We start from the raw sequence: 25842 nt of genomic DNA, 5'->3' as shown, positions 1-25842 counted from the left end.
ACTGAAGGTAACAAACGCGATGGGGTGCACCGATTTAACGATGCGGTTTCGTGTCATTTGACTTAGCGTACGCAACAATTAGTTGCATCTAAATTTTCATACGATTATTCCGGCGGTCGGCCGATTTTTGTCGTTTATCAGTTGAAATTGAGGTAGAGGTACAGCTTTTCGATTGCTGTACAGAGTCAGTGAGTACAGCATTTATTTTTTTATGTGCACGAATAAAAGCGTCACACCAATTCAACAGTGGCCTTGCTAACGTGATATTGAAAAGGTAGTAATAATAACAATGCTGGCAACAACAAATATATTTATCATTTATGTAATATAAGATCCACGTGTAAAGGAATTTTAAACATTAGCTTTAACAGCTTTGTTGACAAGTTTAATATGTACCAACATTATCAGTGTAAAAGAATACAATGAATTTCTAGCATGTGGCACCAGACTACAGGTACGTACAGTGTACCTACATGTAATGTCTATGTTGCAATAGGTAGAATTTATTCCTATTCGTGTAGTAAAACTCAAGTTTCAATTTACTCAATAATTGGAGACCTATTTCTGACCGCCCAAAAATTTAAAATCGATGCATGATATGTTACATATCCGTCTCCCTTCTAATATTTCGTATATACTTAACATTGGGTTAACAGGGATGACGCATTTTATAATGCACGTGTCTTCATTATTGAAACTGTACAGATGTTCATGTATGTATAACTTCTTGATCTAAGCCGTTTGCATTAATATGTACAAATCTGACCAAAATCTAATTTTGATTTTGTGTTATTAGGTGCTTCAACGCGTGGCTTCAAATTGAGAGATTTGTTTGCTAACAAAATGTCGATAAACAGTTTAATTTGGCCGAAAAGATAGAGGAATATCCACATGCTCATTACTCGCTGGACAGCTGGCGACGTCGATGACGCATTGGTTTGGTGCTGCATTTTCCTCTCCTACATTCAACAAATAAAATCCCGGGTTATTGACGACGCGCGTGTACATTTTTGACGTAGGTCTGCCATTGTATTTTTTTGCCTCGGTCTATTATTGAAACACGTAGATACTAAAATCAATTTTCGCCTTCACGTGTTTGCGATTGATTGCGTACTCTCAAATGCATGTAAAAAAGTGTACACCTATTCAGAAGAGCTGCCAATTTACAATTTTACTGTGTTCGCGGAGTAAAAACTTATGCATTAAATATCCCAATGGAACTGGAATGTAAGATCTTTCCACTCTTATTCTTATTCACGGGAACTTTTGGTTCTCTACTTACAGTCGATAAAATTACTGCGCAGAGGCAAATCGTAAATTTCGTACTCAATCCCCTAAAAAGGTTTAAGATCAAGCACCCACTCTTTAAACACGTATCACAACAGGTGTCCTTGTTTATCAAATAATTTTGATACAAAAAAGAGTACAATTTCTTATCCGAAACGTGTTAAACGATACTTTTTAAATAATAATGAAAATAGTTTCTAGATTTTGTTAAACAATAACTACATTTTAATAAATGTTCACAGATAGCTTTTGAGATTTTTATTTTACAAATAACCACTTGCTTTACCCCAGGCTTTACCCAAATTACCAAGAAACTCGAAATTTTCTGGGTTCATAGACACACGTAACAAATATTCTAAAAACAATTACCAAACTTTAAGTGTAAAATGAAACCTTTCCCCAAATTACCTAGTACTAAATTAAACCTTCCATTCACAAATTTAATGTTCATAAAAAAACCGAAGAAACCCACCTCACTATCTTGTTGACTTCTTCCTGCTGTATGGCGGTCACCATTTTCCACGGTTTCTGATTGAATTTAGAAAAAAGTTCTTGAATCGTTGGTTCTGATAATAAATTTCTGGACACCTTTTTTGTTTTAATGCCTGTTTTAATGTGATATTGGTCGACCATATATATTGCATCGCCACCTCCGTCTTTTCATAAAACTGAACTTTTACAAAGTTGAACATTTATCAACGTAAATTAAATGGTCAATTGTTCTCTTATCGAATCCATTAACTTTGGTCACAGCTGCGTAACGTTATACAAAAATGAGTCCAAATATCTCGCCAAAAATAATGCCACTATATCATAAGAAATTTATCAAAAGTAGCACCTGCAAATCTTACACAAATACACAAATAAAATAAAATAATTATTTCGCAAATCCATTTAGCCTAAGGTAATTAAACAAAGACGATACTATCTGTGAGGTGACCACTCTTTATCCCAGCAATATCAACATTAAGAGTACACAAATAATTGAAATTAAGACACAATACGAAGAATCGCCACAATTTTGCCAAAATTCATCTTGATTGCATAATTTATCTCCTCTTTTTTGTGATATGCCCAAAAGAACATTGTGTTGTGTTATTCGTTGATCGTGTGATGTACCAGCTGTTTTTGTAGGTTATACGCACTGGATTAAAGTATACTCATTTTAAAAAGAAAAATTGGTTACGTATCACACTCAGAGGACACAAAGTAGGTGTCATTAATTGGGTGACATAGTTTCGTGCTACGGTATAGCCTAAGGTTCAAGAGATAAAAACCTAATACTTTTGTTTACTTCCGCTGCCCAATTTCTAAAACGTAGGATGTTAAAACAATCCATTAATTGTTATTAGAAAGACACGCCAACGTAAATAGAAACGAAGTGTACGTTGCTTTTGCCGAAAATACTGTACTTATAGCATAGTTTCATAAATCTCCTGGTTGTAAACCAATCCTGCTTTTCAATTTATCAAAAATTCAATAGCGTAGGTGGTCGAAGTAGTGTTTGCATCACAACAAAATCATGAGAAATGGTGTGAATTAAAAAAAATTAACATTTCCATTATTTGTCGTATTCGAAGCGTATAAAGAAATAACCGCCTGATCTTCCCAATGTGACTAATATTTCATAATGAATAATGATCGTTTAGTATGAGGAAACTAGTTATGGGCATAAAGATTCAAATCCAGGCTGTGATCGTGCATTTACAAATACCTCCTGATTCGTAACAGGTTCTTGAACTGTATATTGTTGTTTGTGTTTTGAAATCATATAAAACCGGCAATTTCACATCCATCTAATTAATAATTTCATCATTCCTGTTTGTAAAACATGTAGGGATTCGATGTAGCATTTTCAAATCGCGATGCTTGTAATCTATCTATTATTTATTACTACACATTCGTAGATAACTAGAATTTTATTATAACAGGCAGTATTCCATGTCGATTTGCAAATGTAATGTTGGCAACAATGACCGAGAGTGACCGTAACTGTCATCAGGTCAAATTAGATCCCTTAGTACTTTCTAGAAATAGAAGAAAATTTTAATATCGTGACACATTTTATTTATTATAATAACCGTTTTGAACAAATGTGATTGTATTGAAAGTAGTACACCTGTGATGTTGAAAGATAAATGATCTAAACGCGTCTTTAGAATGTTGATTTCTCCCTAACTTATATCCATTGTTCAATTGACGCTAATCATACCATGTATAAATTCATCTAATTGGTAATTATGACAGCGTTTAAATATTACATTATAAACGGCAGTTTAAACATGGCGTTTAATTATTGCGTTGTGGTTTATATCGTGGGTTCTGATTTTTATATAATGCTCCGATTACCTAACTACATCTTTCATCCTATCATTTTCTGGTGAAATGCAGATCAAACGATACAGTGAAGGGTAATTGCACATTTGGTGTGGAAATTACCGGTCACAATGGATTATTATTGCTATTAGAAATAGTAATACTTACTAACACTATTAATAGTAAACGTAATAACATATAATATACACAATGCGTCAGTCAATTCAATATAATAATGTCTTCATTTGGATTCGTTACCTATACAAAACCAAAATAAAAAAAGTAAGTATGACTGAATTAGTTGATTAAGGCCAACATTTTGAAATTGTAAAAGATTTAACAATTTGGTGTTTGAGGGAGGAGCAATGTCATAAGCAAAACAAGAATTGAATATTTCGAATGTAAGTTTCGGAATTATATTTAATTAATATTGTGTTTGTGCACATCCGATCGAAAAGTCAGTTTATGATAAAAATAAGAGACGTCTGACTAATTTTTTTTTTGTAGTATGAGCATTGAATAATAATTTATTATTCAATGGTAGCATTATGCTACCTCTTCTTGTACGCGAAAAAATTAATTATAAAGATTCTGTTTTCACGAGTTTTTAGTCTAAGTAGCCATGGACTCGTGAAAACAGAATCTTTACAATTAATTTTTTCGCGTACAAGAAGGGGTAGAATAATCGTTTCACATGATTTAGATGCAGAATTTATATCTCTATATCTTTTATTTGAAGTAGTTTTGCGTAAAATAATTAGGAAACGTTTGCGCAAAGAAAAAGTAATTTCCCATGTTAAACGCCTATGTTCCAGTTTTCGATTTACACCCTGTACAGTGTCCCAGATCGCGTGGGATTGCATGGGTAACTTTCTTATTATTAAAGATAGAGAATTGGTTAAATGGACAATGTTTTGCAATTTTAGATGCATAAATTTCCTTGTGGAAATACAAAATGTCGAATAGGTTCGACGTAAATTAAAAAAAAATTAAAATTGGTGATTTACTTGAATATCTTATATCATCTAAAGTATAAGAGATATAAATAAAGTTTTATATAGAAGTTTTTGATGCGCTTAATTTAGAATTGATGTCAAAAAAATTCAAGATGGCTACTTGTGTGGAACAATTACCAACTTCCTAAAGTTAAATAGGTGCCATATTGGATTTTTAGATTACTTCATAGATTTTTTAATTCTCTTTTCAACGAGCTATTATAGCATAAGATTGAAAATAAGATATCAACGGTTTTTTATTTTAATCAAGTAGTCTGTGATGAATTAAAAAAAAACAAAACAAAATCTATTCGAGGCATTGGAAAAATTTTGACTTTTATCACTTATTGACTATCCTATTATCCATACCATGCCATCTCATGCCATTATCCAGTTAAACACAAGACACTTCGTTTTACTTTACATCAATGTATTACCATTGATGCATTGTCCCAGGTCACATTTTGTAGGTGGTTTATCCGTAAGAGTATCGAAACTATGTTTTACCAGTCCGAGTTTATGGACAGAATAATCTTATTTTTGTAACTGCGGAGTGTTCAAATCGACATAATGAACACTACTCGTCATAGATAACCTACATGTTGTAGTTTCATGCTGAAATAAGTAAGTAAATAAGTAAGATTTTAAATTAATGTATTTGATGGCATAATGGGAAGTCATGTAATCGGACCGGTAATCTTCGATGGAACTTTAACTGCTCACCATTATTTACAAATTCTCCAATAAACTTCCTTAAAGGATTGTCTAGACAACGTATGTTTCGCAGAAAGGGTTGGTTTATGGTACCTACGAACAAGCTGGCTGCCCAGGTCACAATTCACAAATTGTATACATTAAAAAATAAAGTATACAGAAGTAGCTACAACTATAATAATAATAATAACGTACACAACAGCGCGAAGCCGTTCTAAAGACGTACTATAGCATCAATGGCAAACGTTGCCTAAACTAAGCTGTCTTGAAGTGTGTTTCACTAATAATGGCCAGTATTTTAAACATCTGATGTAATTTGTTGCCTCGAATAGATTTTGTTTTGTTTTTTTAAATACTTGATTAAAATATAAAAACCGTTGATATAACTGGTATCTTATTTTCAATCGTATGCTATGATAGCTCGTTGAAAAGAGAATTAAAAAATCTATCAAGTAATCTAAAAATCCAATATGGCGCCTATTTAACTTTAGGAAGTTGAAGTATAAATTCACGATTATGAGAGATTTAAAATTCTCCGATGTTGTCGTAGAGGCTGAAAACTATTATCATAATAATAAACTATAATGTGAAAATTGAAACATGTAAATTAGAAGAGAAAGCAAGTGAGTCCTGGATAGTTCTCAATAGCTCTTTTTTCCTTCCTTGTAATCAAAGAGCTATTATCGTGTGATAAGGATGGGTTTCAGTCAGTTTTGGTGGGCGTTTGGGGTTGGTTTTTATAGTTGTGCAGTCGCTTACCGGCTGGACTTGGATTATTAGACTACTAAATGGGAAAGGCTCCTTCCGAACTCTGGTGATTTTCATCTTCAAAAGTACATATTTATTCGTGTTCGTCTTTACAAAGCGCAAAAAATCATGGATTTCAATCATCTGATTTTTACATTATGTATAACAGGCAAGACAGGGAATGCCTGTGCGCATGTGTTCGTGACGTCACGGGGATATTTGGGCTCTACCACTCAAAACAGTAATGGAGTTTGTGTAATCCTACCTCTTAATAAAAGTATATGCCCTTTACAGATATGATAAAATTTGGTCAACATATGACAACCGCATCAAGTTTCTCGCATTACAAAATACAATATAATTAATTTTTTTATTCACTACTAGCATTACAACGTATAATTAGTAGGCTGGTATTCGATGCTAGATTTTATTTTTCTCTACCTCGTGGATTATTTCTCTCCTAGTAGGAGATAATGAATTTGATATTTGGGTTGCCTATAATTAGGGGCAATAAATAAATAACTCTATCGTTGTACGTTATGTTAACGAAGTAAACATGGATTTTATTGAACTGAACAAACAGAACTTAAAGAACTTACTTTTGAACATTATAATTAATCACACAATTATTGTACGCGATATTCTTCGAAATACACCAACATAACATTTCCACTAACTTGTGAAACACATTTTGTTTGATATCACTCTTTAAAATTTAAATAAATTTTATTGTAATAGTGTTTTGATTTTTCAGGCAAGAGGTCGTTAGCGGCCACGCTTTTTGCTGCCTCTCGTATGTCTGGAGGAGTGCACGAAAATTCACTATCCATATTTATTTAACATAAATTAGCGAAACACGCAAAATGCGACTTATAAATAATGTAATGTCAAAGTCACAGCCTTCTTGTAAAAGTACCTACCTATTATAGGTACTTAAAATCGCCAAAATCGTGTTTTCTAATGATATTTAAATATGTGTTAAAACAGTTCATCTGCTAGTAGTGAATAAAATAATATATAAATCACGGTAGAGAAGACTTTTCATCGCCTCGCTTCTTATTTCCCTCGACGCGAAGCGTCTCGGGAAATAATACCGCTCGGCTAAAAAAATCAACTTCTCTACCTTGGTGTATAATTATTATTATTACTTAATTACAAAACAAAGTCATAAGTGATAATGGTACATTTTATGAAGCGTATGACATTTTCAAGTTTGGCGGTGGTTCTGGTGACGTCATGGGGATAAATACGTCATTTGCGTGAACTTGACGCATTGCATTTGCATACCTTGTCTTACTGTATCATGCTTATACCCTTCAAAAGCAATCTGAGGTGCGATCATTGACAAAAGTAATAATCACCTAATACGTAAACTCTGCAGCATACGCAACCTTAACATGCCAATCACATCGGGCTCCGTCGACTTCTTCAAGGAGGAGACGCCTTTATTTGTTGGTTCACATTTCCAAGTTGCACAATACCTATATTCAAATGTTGGTTGCGTATGCTCCATAATTTACCTATTCGGCGATCATTTCTTTTGTCAATGACTGTACAATGAAAGTGTTGGACTCTTCATGATCGATGACTAATCATGAAGCACGGGAAAAAGATTTTCTTCAATATTAGGTATTACCATTGTTTTTTTATTGCCCCTCTCTTGTTCTGGGCCCTCAACAGTCTTGTGCCCAATTACAGAGTGGCCCGCATAATGCTTTTTAGATTGTATAAATACTTACTACCAACGTCAAACGCAAATAAAATAGAAAAGAAGTAAAAAGGTTTAGTCATGGCAATGATGATACCTATACGAAAAAAAGTTGGAACCTCTTAGCGTTAATTTCTCAAAAACGTTTTTTTTGTATTATACAAAAAAAATAGAGAGATTTATAAACCATCTCGTGGAAACATCTCTTTATCGTCTTGTGTAATAAACATCTATTGATTTAATTCATATGGTCAAATAATGACCAAATAATGAGAGACTATAGCGAGGATGCTACAAATCCTAATTCACGACGTACATCTTTTTCAAATTACTTCTGAGAAAGATACGATGGTATTTGTGTTCTATTACCGACATTGAAATTCAATAAGCTTTGCATGATGACGTATGCATTGTGGACTTTCGCCCCTGATATATTAAACAACCACTCTAAAGGGAGCCTTGAGGGTCTTCATCTCAACAAAGGGAAATCGAATCCGTATCGTATGTATCTGGATTTTGACACTTATAAATCGTATTATATATTTTTTTATCGCGATTGGTGTCTTGAAACATTCACGCGGGCAGGTTGCATATAGGCCATAGATAGAGAGTAACATGCAGCTTCACTTACTTGTTCTTGTATAATATAATGCCACGATAAGGATATTGGATAAACTTAAGTAAATTCTTTTATCGCAATGGTACCCTTGTCGAGTGACTTGAATGTATTAAAAAGGTTAAAAGTTTTTTCCCCTACACATCCCCACAATTCTTGCATTTTGAAATTTATTCACCTTTTACAAAACTGCAAACCATTTACTGCAGTAATACTTTGCATCCAAAAATGATTGTCTACCAGGAGACTAAATCAAAAGTGATAAAAAAATACTGAACGTTGTATGTGCCCAGACGGGGCGAAACTCCAAATTGGTACAAAAGGTAAAAGGTTGCGCAATTATTCCGCCATTCTAAGTAAAAATGAGTTTCTCGTCTCATTTTAATTATGTTTGAATAATTTGCACAAATGAATAGAGGGAGTCGTTTTACCCCTACACTGAGACTTGACATTTTTAGTTGAAATGAAATCCACTCAAGCAAATAAACTCAAAAATTCAAGGATTCACCATTTTTAGTTAACACGATCTACCAATCTTGTGAACGAGTGAGGTATAGGCCTAGCGATGGAATTGCAAATAAAATAGCTGGATTTTACAATTTGATTACACACCTAACCTCTCGGATTTTACTTTATAATATCTAACTACTTCAATAATATTAACGTTTACGTACGAATTAAATAAAGTCATATAAAAATAAAATTCGTTCATTAGGCTGTGAGTAATTTTAACGTTCGTTATACACTTATAATTTAAGCTAAAATAAGCTAGTCTACTAATCCTACTACAAATATTCTCATTATTTTCAAGATACACAAAAAAATTCTCTTTACAAGGGTAGCGACAATTTTCTTGTTTGTATTGCGAACTTTCATTCAGAGTGATAATTCCTTATAAACTAAATATGTACCATCTAACTATCAATAAGCAAATGGAAATATTGTATTTAAGCCCCACATGCAAAATAGTGTATATACCAAGGGACTAAAGTGTGTGTTTTAATCACGATCGTTGCCCGAATGATCTCAAGGGTCTCCCAAGTGTCTCGAGAGTCATGGTCACCAGTCACCACCATTAACTCGGTAAAGGTGACCTCAGGAGTAGTGTCTTTTGCGACGGCGCGACGGAGGCGGCTCAGCAGAGTTTGTGCTCTTGGTGGGAAGGTCTTCCGGATAACCGCCAAACACAATCAATCAAACAAACAAAACCGATCGTTCCATCTCATCATGAACAAATTCTTTAAGCTGTTCATCGGATCTCTTTTCTCCGGTGGAATATGGTTTCGGGGTTCTCTGGTACATACATCCTCATCATCATTACTCTATTTTTGCGGACAAACTTGACTTTGCCAAGGGTTTTATTAACCAGGGCGAGCATTGAAGACGATTTTGGGTAAAATGTAATACAAAACTCGTAAGTAAAATGTCATTACCTGACTCGGAAATTAAAGTACTCGACCCCGCACTTCAATATTTCCTCGCCAGTAATGTATCATTTTCCTGACTTTTATGTAAATAACTATTTTGTAGCTACATTTCTAGTTTCCCCTCCCCCACACACACACTACTTAAGCACAACTTCGTCGAGGGGGAGGGGGGGGGGAGAAACCTAGGATAGTCATATTGGGCAACAAACGAAGCCATTAAAACAACCAAACCTTTTGTATCCGATTTGGATTTTAATCCTATACTGGCCTATTAGTTTAAAGTTTTGCCTAATTGTGGATTCGCTATTTTCATATTGAAAACACCTAGGTATTGACAAACCTAGTAATTGCGTTAGTTGGAACTTCTGCTTGTTATGATTGATGAGAATAAGATTACACGGGAAAGCAAATTTTGAGGCATTTCGAAGAGCAGCTCCTAAACGAAATATCTGAACCGCTTGTTTATTTGAAGAAAAAAAGGTGAGACATTCCATTCTCAATACAACGATTCGTTTTGGAGAAATCATCATCGACTTTGTTTTTTTATATAGCCCGTACAAAAAGTACACACTGTATTGAGTGGCTTTTTTAATACGAATAATACAACGCTGTACGGTACACAGAAAACAATTTACCTATCGGACAAATTTCCTGAAAAATGGAAAATTAAATACTTAGGTATTTTCGCACAATTAGTAACATTGTATTACAAAAATCTCTTAACGGTGGCAATGAGAAAGTGTTTTTTATGTTTGTATTTTTCAAATCACAAATGACGTGAGAAAAAAATAAAAACAAAATCGCCAAATTTCGGTTTTTCTGGCACATCTGTAAAAGTAATAGGTATTTTGTGGTTTTATGTAAAGCATAACTTTTCAATTGTGCATATTTTGTCTAATTTGACCATTGTCCTATGTTCAATGGTTTCGGAGATCCCCATGATAGACATCCTTATGTTGGCCACAGTGTATATCGTGTTTAATTACGCCGTCAATAGCTACCTCTCAAAGCTTTTGACTCACAATAGAGGTAAATTCATGCACGGCTATAGCTCTAAAATGATTACCCACACCCAGCTGTATAGCAGGGAGGAATCAAGAAATGTGCTGAAGAGGAAAATTATTCAGTCCTGTTGAGATAACATACAGAAAACCCTTTTTGTTGTGTAACAAACAAACGATCAACAACAGCGAGCAACGTAAATTCTTAGGAATTAAGGAACCTAAGCACTTAGGTTCAGTAGTTCGCTGATCATGCCAGCCTTGCTATTAAAACGCTTTCAATATTTTAATGTATTTTCATTTGATCAACATTGAATTCGTTGTGTTTAGATTTTTAATTTAGGTAGTGTTGAGTAAAGTGAAGATTTAATGTTAGATCTAAGGTGTTTGTGATTTGCGGATTTAAAAGCCCTTTTTAAGGATAAATTCGGTATTAGTAGTATGGTATACGTTTTTGTGTAGACCGATTTTATACCTACGTTTAAATTACGATTTTTATTCACATATATAAACCATAGAGTTCATTTTCTACATTGATAATACGTATATAAATAACCGTTTTTTTAATATTTTTTTTATAAACTATACGTTTATAACACCATTTTAATATACGCATATAAATCGTATATCAATGGGAAATAATAAACGCACAATATTCCTACAAGAATACAGCAACATACGCCGGACATTTATGCGTTTTTATACGGAACTGTGTTCCTAAGGGGTGATGTGTAATGAATTTTAAGTAGCAAATTAAATTTCTTATTTTAATGAAACTTAACTGGGAAAGCTCTTTAGCTTTTGAATGAATTGGATTAGGTATTAGTGTCACATCAGAGCTCCAGTTTATGAACCTATTCCCATTTAAGTTTACCAATGTATTAGCGCCTTATCAGGACTAAGATGATTAAAGTTTCAATACAATTAGGTCAAGGTTATTATAAAACGAAGGTCAGTTTAGCTGTAAAAGTGATCACTTATTAACATATTACTTTCTTTTTTTTATTACGCTAGCCGGTACTCAGAATTCCGAGTAAATTTTATTTGATTAAAATGTCACCCCAAGTCATGATAAGGGAGTTAAGATCCTGGCATATAAATAATTTATGTTCGATTAAGCTCGTCGTTGCAACCAATATTTCGATCAAATTTAGAGTGCTCAGTGCAACGAGAAAATTTATTTGCGTTAAATTTTTGGCAAATTTTCCCGTTGAATTATGCGGAAGAAAAATTTGTAAGTTTAAAAAGAATCAAGATTTCAAGAATATTCCATCAAAAAAATATTACTCATGTTCAGTTCAAGTTTTTATTTTGTCGATTGTAATAGCAGCGGGTTTGCGTAATCCACGTTTGACAATGAATTATTTGTTTTAAATTACGGCAATAACATTAATGTAAAAAGGGAGATGCATTGTTAAACAACACTAAACATTTTCTCAATATACATTCATATGGCCTTTTGGTGGTATTAGTTTTACTAGACAGTGAAAATGAAAAACGCATTTGTAGCAAAACTCTCGTGTAAGCAAGGGGAGTTAAAGCAGGTAAAGTTTAGAAAAAGAATTATAAGGGCTAGCCGATGGCATTTGAGTAGCCTTTTCATGATACAGTTTTCTTGTTACAATGTCCAATTTAATAAAAAACAACGGAAATTGTAAAAAATTATTTTCAAAAAGCCTCCACTGCAAAATGAGACAATGGTGGGGCTTTTGCGTAGGTGCCACTGCATCAGCCCAAATGCTCTAACTACCGGTTACATAACTTTGATAGGGTGGTGCGGTGGGTACTTAATATTTTCCAAAGAGAACATTCGCTGAAATTGAACCATCACGTTGTCCTTACCTGTGTGAGTAAATAATTGTCTATAATTTGTGATTTGGTAGTGACATAAAGAAAGACAGTTCATATTATTATCATATCAGGAACACTTCGCTGGATACTTGTTCATAAACTTTTGTTTAAATAATTATAGCGGAATTAAGCGCTGTATCTCAATAATATTATACTTAATTAGTGTTCAAAAAAGGATTTTTGGGTCCCAAATCAACAATTTAGGTAACATACTATACAATTTAACGTTTGTCTACCTACATATTATGAGGAGCTTTGAAAGCAAAAGGTTTTGGTTACATTGTGTCATTCTAAAGCATTGAAATATTTAAACCCTTTTGGGACTTCACGACCTAAGTTGTATTTAGTTAGGAATTTTTCTCAACTACCAAAATAACAACTCCGTAGTGCTTATGTGTCATTACTCATTGTCGCTTTAATTGTGAATAAACTTAGAATGATAATAAAATCAGTTGGTAGAATGAAAAGTAAAATTATCCGTATTGAAATAAAACGTAAAGGGATATTGACTCGCCATTTCATTAATATCCAAGTTTTTGCGGGGTTTCATGCATATGTCGTTAAAAGCAAATATTTATTTGAAGCTAGTTAGATGTGTGTTTAGTTCTGTACTGGGACTACATGGTAAATCGGGCATGAAGGGTCGGTTGACATTTAATCAATATCAACTCTGTGGACACTTGGCGATTTCGCTCATTCTGGTTATTCAACGCTGCGCTCGGTCCCTAAATAAGCGTATAGTTTGGCACGAGAGTGATGAAATTAATCCTGTTTTGATACTGAAAAGCTTTCAGACATAATTTCAGCACATTATCGTCGAACGGTTTAGAGGTTTCTTAATATTTAACGCGAAATTTTTGTGCCCGCTTGGAAGCACCATTTCAAATTTAATTCCACTTGCTTGGAAAACGTACGGTATCACGATTGCAAATTAGGAAAGAATGCAGCAGAACAAATCGGTTTATTAAACTAGCTACTTATTTAATTAGGGGCCACTAGTCGGTTTAGTTGAAAGGCAATTCGGCAAGGAAAACAGAAAAGCAATATTAATTAGAACCATACTTTTAAGGCCCAACTTATGGTAGGGGTGTTATCAAGCTAACGGTTATAGCAGCTGCGCAGTGTGTACAACAATACAACTTCTATTCAATAAGTTCCTAACTTGCTTTTGTCTTACCGTACTTTGTGGCGGGGAAGTAGCTACCCTAAAGAGTTACGATACTGGGGTTAAAGTTAATGGAAGGAGTGCATTACTGAAATAACTTTGGTTACACCAACTTCAAACTTTATATTTCTAAACTACACAAATTGAAATAGAAAATGATATTCTAAGTTGCGGGCAACGTACACCTACCCTAAACTTCTTCTAAACTAATTAACTCAAAATGTTGGTAAATTAGATTGCATTGCTTTATTGATTAGAGGTGATCACGCCGTATTGAGTGAATTTCCGCATTATATTTCAGTGTCACTAGTCGCAATGCTTCCCCTAAACTTTCCGAAGACTACACATTGCGTGCAGTTTTCAGTGCTATTATTCTTCTATAACACGTACAGTTAACGAATTGATATTTGATGATCAAACCAAATAAATGATGTGTTATGTATAGTTATCCCTATTTATGGTCATTTGGTCCATTTCAAGGTTATGATTATGTAGTTGAATAAGCCTTTCCCTAATAAACAGGGGGTTGTTTAAGACATCTCTAAACGAAAAACGTTTTATTCTTGTCTCAATGATAAGACTTAGAATGAAACTAGCGGCTATCTCGGTTTATGGATTTCTTCGGCAAACAAGAGAATTTCAATTTTTCCCACCCACCGGCCACAGTTCGTAACGAAATTGCTCGTTCTAAACCCACTGAGCCTTTTATAGTATCAAAGGTGAAGTAGTCTTCTGTAACAATTGAGAATGTTTCTGTCTCAGAGGTCATATACATTATGGGGTGCTGGACCCATGTTTCAAGTCTGATTGACAGAAGGAAGGCTCACAGACAAGCTCCTATAACCCCAAGTTCTTCTCGTCAAGCCAAGTCTTAGAAAGTTCTTCGTAGGTTCCCGTACAGTTTCGTCTCAAATTCTCCTCAGATTCAAATTTCTGTTAAACAACCATGCAATTCTCACCAAATTCTCTCAAGGTCATCTCAAGTTTTGAAGTTCCTTTAAAGTGTTTCACCTAAAATTCCTCTACAGTTACGTCCGTGAAGTTGGCACCGCCCATTGTTCATATTAATATTATTTGTATGGACATCGTTTGTTTATCGTTTGTTTACGTTTGTTTAATTATTTTCATCGTTTGTTTACATTTCCGTATGTCTTTTTTAAAAATTCAAAGTACCATCGTACATTTTAATATGAAAATTAGAGAATTGTTTGAAGAACAGTGACTAATTTATTAGAGCTTTTTACGTTTACCTAATCACCGCATGTATTCTACTGCTACAATTGTAGGGTTCATAAGCGAATTTTAGCCGCGCCACAGTAAAGTTAATTGTCCATTTAACATTTTTGAAAAGATGCATATCGCGATGAAAAATAATATGATGGCAGTAAAGTTTACGCGCCCACAGGCGATAAACAAATGTCCTGCAAACTTAGCAACATTATGATATTGGGCCAGCCACAGTGAAGTCAGTTCGCCCAATGCAATTTTTAAAAAAGACACGGAAATGCAAACAAACGATGAGAATAGTTAAACAAACGTAAACAAATGATAAACAAACGACCTGCATCGATAAACAAACAAAATTATGATTTTGGGCGAGCCACCGTGAAGTTAGCTCGTCCATTTTGAATTTTTAAAAAAGACATACTGAAACGTAAACAAACGATGAAAATAGTTAAACAAACGTAAACAAACGATAAACAAACGACCTGCATCGATAAACAAATAAAATTATAATTTTGGGCAAGCCACCGTGAAGTTAGCTCGCCCATTTTGAATTTTTAAAAAAGACATACAGAAATGTAAACAAACGATGAAAATAATTAAACAAACGTAAACAAACGATACAAAAACGATGTGCATACAAATAATATTAATATGAACAATGGGCGGTGCCAACTTCATTCATAACAGATTTCCCTGATACGAGTTCCCTCTCATATTTCCTTCAACTAATTCCATTCAAGTTCTACTTAAATGTTTCTCAAGTTGTCTTCGAATTCCCTTCACAGTCCCCTGAGTTGGTATCAATTTCATCGTAAACCGTGCTCAAGTTCCTCTTAAGTTTTTCTGAAGTTTTCTTCAGCTTCCCCAAAATTCTTCTCAAGATTCAATCAAATTTCCATAAAAAATTCAGGGTTCACTTTAAATTTTTGTCTAGTTCGTTAGCCCCTGTATACTTTAATTTACGATTAAGTTCCTATTGAATCCTTTAATTACCTTAAAGTGAAGCTCAAGCTTTTTTTAACTACTTACCTTATTAGTCGCTGTAAAGGTCTTCAAGTTTTTGCAGTAAAGGGTGAAAACTATCCTTTGTTTAAGAAAGCGTTTGAAACTGTACAAAATAAAATTAATTACTCTTTACCATCGGCTGGCCCAAAATTTTACCTTTTTGGTGGTTTTGCGTACTGTGGAATGTGGATATCTCCCTTTGCTTATCTAAAATCTAAGAAAATTCCAAAATTATTTTCCACTCGCCAGCAAAGGGAAACACCAAATGACCATATTCATGACCATTTCATTTTCCACTTGACTGAATTTTCCTTAAAAACACATTAATTTAATAATAATAATAAAACGGCATCCATAACTCGAACATTTCTACAGCAATAGATATGCTCTACTTTTGACTTGCTAATTACCCGTCATCCGTAGATCAACCGCATAAAGCGAGACAAAGCTAAAATAATAATAAAAATAAGCAAACGCCGGCGTTTCACGAACACTTCCGAACACTCTCGAAAAAAACACGTCTTCTTTCCCAGAAGGAATGTGTCATATCCACTCTCGTTTCTTATCTCCAATGACTAATCTCTTATAGCGCCTTGATGTCTATCGAAATTTCTGGAATATTCGCTACATAATTGTTTTGTATAAAAGAAAAAATACTAACAATAAATGAACCCTTGTATTGACAGATTGATTATTGAAATTTAAATTTTTGAACCGAATACCAATTTTGAAATTGAAACCAAGTTCGTAAATTTACACATTACTACTAACACCAAAGTTTAAATGTGAATGCTTCAGTTTTTACGTTAAATTTTCTACAAATTTGTTTCTTCATTAGATCTGGAGGGTATTCATATTTACTTTGACAGTTTAAACAGAAATAAATAGAACTAATCACTAATCACTAATCAGAATGTATGGTAAAATATACAGTATTTTTCAGAAAGAAAACTTATACAGCCTTCATACCTCTTACACCTCCTTGTATATACAATGTTAAACCAAAGAAAGTGCAAGAGAGCATACTAGTCGACGGGTTCGAAAATCTCTCCAATGTTTAAGCTATTATTTGATAGTTCCGTACTATGAGAAACAAAAGATACTGTTTACTACTAGTTATACTCCTAATGGAAGTTACCATAACAGTAAAAACAAAATGGCTCTTTTCTAAGACACAAAAAAACATTACATAAAACATATCTCTGCGTATGTCAGTTCTGAGCTTTAGCCAGCCTTTGCTACGTCAAATCGAGATTAAATATCGGTATCAAATATCAATATCAAATATAGCACAGTACATATTCGAAACAAGTCACCCTGCGAAATATTCATAATCATGTCACCCGGTTCAAATAAATAGTAGGAGCATAACGTTAAGTATCACATTACAGCAAAACAAAGAAACATGTCGTGGCAAAACATTAATATAAAGTGATTAATGCTAGATGCCAAGTGCAATATGTAACAATCAACCACCTAACGTGCGCCATTCGCCCCCAGATGAAGCACCCTGTAAATAAACAGTAACATATTCATGCAAAAAAAGGAAATGTGGTGCAATAAATTCAATTACAAATTAAAATGTAGTTCTACAAACTTGTAATGAATATCATCCCTAAAGGAACATGCTGTATCTAAATATAAATAAAAACAGAAAATCGGTCAGTAATTCATATTGTGGGTTGGCGCGCAAAACCAGCGCTTGGAACAAAGGAGTACTGTAAATTGGAAAACAACATATTTACGTAGAATTCATACTATACTGGAATGGCGTTTACTTACTTACTTACTTACTTACTTACTTACTAGAGGGATGCAATAAATGTCGAGATAAAGACTACGTCACCTTTGTAATTGTCGAAGCTGCACTCACTATTCGAAACGTAAAAATTACTTCCGCCCTCAACAAAAGCACAAATACCTCTGCCTAAGTTTCCACTTTTGAAAACAGAACAAACATCATAAATATTGACAAAACCCAGCACGTCATTATTCAAGACCTCGGATCGGAATGTCGTTACTAACGCCAACGATTATTTTTTAACGGAACGTAAAGATAGTTGCATTGTATGTTTACTTTTAGGAAAAGCTCCCTTGCCGATACTGAGCAGAATGACATTCCTGAGAGTGTTAGAACGAATTGTAATTAGTGTGGTAATTAAGTGCTCAGTTAGGGCCCATTCAAGTGTGAATCTTTTTCTAGAGGACACAAATTTGAAGTTTTCTTGGGCTAAGGATGGCCAAAATTTTCCAATTTCGTTGCCAAACGCGTTTTATCCATAGAAATGAATTAAAGTTATCTGTTTCGCAGAGATTAGAATTTTTGCACCTCCGTTTAGAGGTGGCGCTAACTGGGGATCGGAATTTTGAAAAATACAAAATCAGAAAGGGAACATACAAAAATCCAGATAAATTCGTTGATTCTATCCTCTCTTGTGTTATGATTGCCGAGAAAAAACTTACACAGACCCCGTAGCTCCCATAGCTCACAAAGTAGGTAAACCTTTTGTACTCTGCGTTTATTGCAAAAAATACCACTCAACTTTTTGGTGAAATAATTGTTGCAAATTTCCAACCGGTATAATATGTAGATAGCAAAACCTCAACTAGTGATCAAAATTAAATTGCAATATTACTTTTACTTTTTACTCAGGTTTTTACTATACTTGAAGTATGATCTTTGACTATACGAAACAAAAGGTATAGACACATAATATGCCTGCACTAAAAGAAACGAATGTTTTACTTATGAGTCTCTAACCAGCGTCTTATTCAATTAAATTTAAAATAGGAAAAGCGACGTGTTATAAACACCGTTCTCTTATACGGTAGTTACTGATAGAAAGTTATGCAACGAAGTAGGTTTTATTTTTTAATATTCCTAGAGAGATTCTTTGTGACGTATGTAACAAAACAATGCAATAACTTCTACTTTTTTTAAATTTAATTTTGCGGCGAAAGCAATAAATATACCTTAAAAACAAATTAGCTAAGAGCTTGATGATAATATATCCTCATATAAAATATAATTTTTTTAATATAAAAGTATCTTCATAAACAGAAGTTGGACTGAAATTAAACAAAAATCGATTCGTATGCAGGCATACAACTAAAAGAAGATAGCTGCCGGTTTGTAATGTAAAATTGAATCCCGAATAAAAATTATAAAGGAATGCAAGCAGGTCTGTCGCACCACACAGACTGTAAGAATAAAACGAAAATAAAACGGTCGTTTAAAAGCAGCGTTGAACGATTGAAATTATAATTGAGACCTTGTGGATACTTAACAATGAAACGATTTTACGGTATTAATTTGAAAATTTAGATTTGAGGCTTTTTTAACTGGGAAATATATGGATTGGTACCGATTCCCCTAAGACGAAGGCGTAAATCTTAATATACCTACTAAAATATGTAGCTAAAGTGATTCGTCCAGATACAAATGTATCAGCAATTTGGTTAAAAGTGTGACTTCCAGTTCCAGTTCAGAAATGAACAAAAGTTCCGGTTTAGGGGGAGAACATGCCGTTGTCAAAGCGGTCGTTCACTACTACTTCTGTTTTAAATAGATACCTACACGTAACGAAAGATATTACTTTGACCAAATCTACTACTTATTTTATTAAATCCCTGGCGAGTGCAGTTGACAACACTTTGAAAGCTTATGCTTGTGTCATCCTGCCTTATATGTTTAAACTAGGCTGTGTCATGCGCTCCAGAGGTACGAATTTTTGAAATTTTTCCCCTTTTCATTCAAAGCAACATCTTTCTATCGGACTTTTTCTGCCCCATTACATTTTCTCATTAATGGCCAGGATATCTTAAAGTTTAAATGCGCTTTTACTATACTATATTTTGGTCCCGACAAGTAGTACCTACTCCAGAAATGGGTGTAGAGCGCGTGCGTTGGCACCTCAGGCTCAGGTTTAATTTCATATTCATACTGATTGGCCCCGAAGAGCACCTCCCGGTAAATTCGCTTCCGGAATATGCGTCCCTAAGGTAACTTACCCTCAGGATGATTCACCCCCGGAATATTTGCCCGCGGAAGATTCGCTCCCGGAAGGTTAACCTCCGGAATATTCGCTCTCGGAAAGTTTGTTCGCTGCAGATTCGCGCTCTTAAGATTCGACCCTCAAAATTTCGCACACGGAAGATGCGCGTGCAGAACGTGCTCCAAGAAAACTCGCGTTCCGCGTTACCGCGCGGAAGATTTAATTCTAAGAAAATTCGCCTCCTGAAATTCTTCCCCTAAAAAAACTAATTGTTAATACAAGAAAGAATAAAATGGTTACTACATGTAGGTTGGTGTATACAGAACGTATCGTATTTTTTGTTTCAGATATAAAGGTGCGATGCCCCTAATCGTAGGGGTAGGTTACCACAGGGAAGACATACTCGAAAGGTAAACAATATACGAAATGTGAAAAAAATGTATCCAAAATATGGATGTGACAGCGAAGTCACTGTTTATACGAATTTATAAAGCAACCACGCATTTATGGTATTTTTAGTACCTATTGGTTTACTTTACAAGATGGTGCTCACAAAGTCGAGACGCATCCACCGGTGGGATCAAAACTTCAAGTGTGTATAAAGTCTCGAAACAAATGACCATCCTCGTTACAGTCTTCTGGGGAACATACACTGTAAGGGGTCTTTCCTTTAGCATAACTTTTAACAGTATATTATCTAGTCTAATCTGTGAAAATATATACAGATGTACAGGGCGCTCTATTTAAAAAGTTGAGTAGGTGCGATAACAAGAAAGTTAGCAATACTACCTACCTCCCTTATAGGAACTCTTGGTGTACCGGTAAGAGCGGTTCATTATAAAATTAAGGTTAAATAAAAAGGGAAATCATTTATTATTAATATCTGTAATACCACTTTAGAAATTAATGAAATTTGGCATGTATGTACTACGTATCCAGAGGCGTTTTTTAACGTATCACATTTTTTTTATTTCCACCAGTGGCGTTCGTACGGAATTTCACATGCCCATTTTGGCAGACATTGATGGTACGCCACTGATTTCTCTGAAAGTAAAAATTATTCTTGAAATCCCCAATAATTTCTAAGCAAATTTGATCCCTTTCTTTTTTTCAATCCGATGCACGGTTTTCGCTTAAAAAGCTCGTCAACAGAATTAATAATTGTGACAGGCGCAGCCTACTACAATAACAAGTAATAATTCTTTTTAATTAAGTAAATTTGATTGCTTGATTTTAAAAAGAAAATCTTTTTCGCTGCATGATATTGTCATGATCATGTATTGAAACGGTTTTTACTTTTTTAAGCGAAAACCGTGGATGGGATTGAAAAAACTCCGTAGGAACGCCACTGGTGGAAATTAAAAAAATGTGGTGGGTACATTAAATGCCTGGATACATAGTACATACATGCCAAAATTCATTAAACTGTCTAAAGTGGTATTACAGATATTAATAATACATGGTTTATTTTTGAAAACTTTGCCACCCTGTATCTCAAAGGTTAAGACGTTTAGGACATAGGCTCATATGAAGTTTTCTTTTTGAAGTGGACCCAAAAATCGCTCCTCTAAATATTGACATTCAATTATAAAACACCCTGTATAAGATAGTTATGTATATGCTATAATAACATATCCGAGCGTCTGGCAGTAATTTCGCAGATGGCGCGGCGGTGGTGGGTGATCGAAGAGGGTCAAAATTTTGAAAATTCAAACAGTTTTAGTATTAATGAACCTGGATTGAACGAAATAAAAGACAGAATCCTAGGGCCTTCGGAAAAGGTAGATGTATATTTTGCCATTATGCAGGGGTTTTTCTCCAGACTTTATAATCCACCTATCGAAATCCACCGAAATCTTACTCCATTTTATTTATCGAAGTTAGACCAAGTTTATCAACGACTATCGACGCGTTATTGACTGAATATGGCGGATATGATGCGGTTAAGCGAGATCTTGGTCAGTATATGAAGCAATCCCATTTACTTTTACTTGAATCGGGATTTAGTAAGTCGGTTACGATACGATGGATACCGGACAGACCTACCATTCATGTTTTCGAGAATAATCAATCAGCGCGTGTAGGAGTTGTCAGTGCTTAGGGCACCATAGAACTGAATGTCCAGAACCACGACAGCTCTTTTGCTACAAGCGTGGCGCTACGGGCGTGACTGTACGTTCCTATGGATTGTGTTCGGGAAAGCTCAGAGGGACTTCATAAGTCATCCAGGGCTCTCTGATAGTCTATTTACCAAGACGACGTCGCTTCATCGTGCCTCAGCTTAACCAAAATTAGATTTTTTATTTCAACATGTGGGGGATTTGTGACCTTATGTTGAAGTCCACATTTTTGATATGTATTTTTTCAGACTATTGGATTCGGGCGCGTCGAGATCTGTTATTAACGAAGCCCTTCCAAATTACAACATTTACGTTTATGTTTTATTAATCAACCTACCGATAAAATGAGGTTAATTTGTGACAATTATTCAGTTTTCGTGATTTAACTCAAAGTTAATCACACGAATAGGCACCAAATCTTTATGCAATGAAGTATCAACGTTCCTTAATTGATTGAACCATACGACTTTTATTTAAAAAAAAACGATAAGTTTCAAAAACTCTATGTCACAATTTCTCCCCAGGGTCTAAGGTTACTGTATGACACAAAGTTACTTCAAATATGTTATGTTAATTATTAGATAGTGTTTTCCTAATGCTATATAGTTTCGAATCGTCCTAACAGAATGGGGAAAAGGAAATCAATTTACTAGTTTTGCTTTTCCTTTGTAAAAATACATGCTGATGGTAGCATACCTTTAGGGTATGTAACGACGCTCATTACTCTGAAAAACCGCACTGTAATTATTAATTGATAATTGCTGGCATTTCACTTCTAATCTACTCGTGAAGTCAATTTCTGCCATTGTGGAAATACCCTAGAAATACCTCTGAAATTAATAGAACAATAAGCGTAGAAACCGCCTCAAGTCTATTAATTTCATTTACATATATGTAATGTAGTGTTAAGCGACCTTCGCCTGATGGAACTGGTTTACCTTTACATTACGGGCGTTTTTTGTATATTGATGTGCACAATACTATAATTGAAGGGCGTTATAAATGCTTAATGAGAAATGTTAAAGACGGACTATATCGCGTGCGCTTTGCGAACCGCGAGACAAACTATTAGCGTTACACGGTATAGTGCCAACTTTGGTAGATAATTTAGGGTTCGAGGGGATAGTTACGACATGGACGTCATTGGAGGACCACTTGATACTCCGTTAGACGTTGAAACTCGACTACTGGACCAACAGAAACTCTGCACCAAAATAGTAGACCGTCTCAAAGATTCCCATGACCGTAACAAACGTGTTTATGACTTGCGACGACGTCATGTGACTTATGACATTGGCGAAAAAAACCAAAACTATTTAAGATTCGACGCGGGATTATTTTGCTAAATTAGCACCACCATTCTTAGGACCCTACACCATCCGTCGTAAAGCTGGTTACCTAAATCCACTGGTATTTGGGACGTGTAAGATAAAAAAGCTTATAAATAGAACCTGAGGATCATGGTTAGACTTATTTTTCTTGCCGTCTGCTCTAGGAATTTTGACCTATGGTAATACATATACCGATTTTGACTCATCATATTTCTCGGACTAGACTACATTCCGATAGGCACTTTGTCTACATGTGAGATGGGTTGATTGATTGGGACCCCGCTGGAGGGCAATTTTAGAGGTTATGTCACTCTATCTTTCCAGACTCAATCACCTGCTCGAACACCTGAGCTTTTCCCACATTGTCATTCACTAATCATTCATTTTTAGTGTGTGTGAATGGCGGTGTGAACAAATGAATGCATGAGAAGACGAGGAAGGGGATGATCTGTGCAAGCTCCCTGGAATCAGAGTGAATAAGAATTGTTTTTCTGTGAGTGTGTTAGTGACCAGTGAAGAACATGTAAGCATGGGGTATGAGACTAGCCAGTGTTTTGGTAAAAGCCTAAAAGTAAAGCTGCAAAGCTAAAGTTAACCTTGTTTCAATAGAAGCAGTGACTAAATACGTGGTGTACTTCACTTATAATCCAATAACTGCTTAATGCGTTACAAATCTATTTAACAAATTAATTCAGAAATGTGCCACAACTTCATTTATTTTATCTAGTACCTACGTTACGAAACCAAAATCAAATTGCGTTTTATTGCATATGTGCATCAGTAAGTACATATTACACAATGTTAGTAAAGTAATTTAAGTGCCATGTTATGTATAACAATGGTTAATTAAACGTGTGTGTGTCTATAATCATTAATATGTTTACGGTAAATTAAAATTAATGTCCAGTCTACTTGCGACGGTAAAACTTAATAATTGGCATTCCGTGTACTGTTTGCTTAACGACGCAAAGTTTAATTATATGTAATAATTTATGGCGTGTCCGAGTTGACTTTACAGGTACCAAAATGACTGATTTACGCACACTGACACATTTAATTATATCAAAAGCAAATTAATTTAGACCACGCTCAATGTATACTTTTTACTTACACTATTAATGTCACTCAAACCAACCAACATGGAGGGTGTTTTTTTGAATTTGGCACGTTCTGCTGCTCAGAATGGCCAGAATATATGCCAACCAGAAAGTAGCACGTCTTTTTTTCGATACTCCAGTGCGTTGTGCTGCATTGACTATTAAGGTTTTATCCGCCATTGTTCCCATGAAAAGCTATTTAAATAACTTTTTAAGAAATCAAAACAAAGATCTTCTCAATATTTTGGTAATTATTTATAATTTTTCAAGCTTGCGTTCACGGCGATTGCATAGGTTTATTATTTAGTACTCTTACGCTAATACCTTGAACTGAAAGCTACCAATTTCTTCCATTGTTGATATTTCATGTTGCCAACTTGGTCGGAAATCTGCTATGTGGTTAACGATTTTTGTTTTTTAGCGTAACACAACGAAGTTGACGTAACGCTTATGTGCTCAATTATCCGTCGTCTGTCTGTCTGTTCCATCGAGATCTCGCCCCTGGGCCACCTAGAGACTTCGGGTTTTCGCAAATTGATAGTTGCTATGGTCTATATTTGCCCGTTACTCATCATTTACAGTTGTGTTACGCGACAACACCCACGAGTGGGTTTTGTATCATTTTTTTTTACTGTTGTCACCTTTGTGCTCAATTTTTGTCAAATTGAGATAAAGGAAAATCTGAGGTAAAGAAATATCGTTAATGAAAGTTGAGAAGTAAACAGTTTTCCACATTAGTCGCTTCTCTAGACACCCAAAATCGAAGGAAAATGGAATTGAAAAGCAGCACGGTATGCCTGTCTACCTCATTTTCATTTCATTGTTAAAGTCGTGGTCGCGGTGAGCGTTTTAAATGATTTTCGACCTGATCCACGAGATGGTCTATAGTGAGCAAGCAACAATATTCAAATCTTTTATATCCAGATCTTTATGGTTTATTGGTAGAACGTTGGACTATAAATCCGGAGGTCGGGTGTTCGAACCTGGGTTTAGGTGAATTTTTCATCTGTGGCAGAGATGGGAATGTCCATAGATCAGTTTCGAGCATTCTGCCGGCTACTCCGAATTAGGTTTTCCTGCAGTTTTCCTAATTCGTAAGGTAAATACGGGAGTAGTATAGAACAACTTAAGACCTTCTGCAGGAGCACCTCTAAAAAGCATTATGCGTGTCACTCTGTAATTGGGCGCAAGCCTGTTGAGGGCCCAGAACAAGAGAAGGATAATAAATAAATAAATAAAT

The 25842-nt window shown here is 34.8% G+C and overlaps 1 protein-coding gene across 3 annotated transcripts in view; it reads left to right on the top strand.

Moving 5' to 3' along the window:
* Positions 1-370: 370 nt before the first annotated feature.
* Positions 371-25842, top strand: part of LOC116167507 (fatty-acid amide hydrolase 2-B-like) — a 68949-nt gene continuing 43477 nt past the window's right edge. Inside the window, exon 1 of one of the 3 annotated variants that reach the window (XM_031482906.1) lies at positions 371-454. The gene's annotated coding sequence lies outside the window, so the exon portion shown is untranslated. The remainder of the gene's footprint in view (positions 455-25842) is intronic. The other 2 variants (XM_031482904.1, XM_031482905.1) reach the window with 2 other exon arrangements.

This window comes from Photinus pyralis, unplaced genomic scaffold (assembly GCF_008802855.1).
Source record: "Photinus pyralis isolate 1611_PpyrPB1 unplaced genomic scaffold, Ppyr1.3 Ppyr1.4_LG3b, whole genome shotgun sequence".
Classification (NCBI taxonomy): domain Eukaryota; kingdom Metazoa; phylum Arthropoda; class Insecta; order Coleoptera; family Lampyridae; genus Photinus; species Photinus pyralis.
This window is presented reverse-complemented; position numbering and strand designations above follow the sequence as displayed.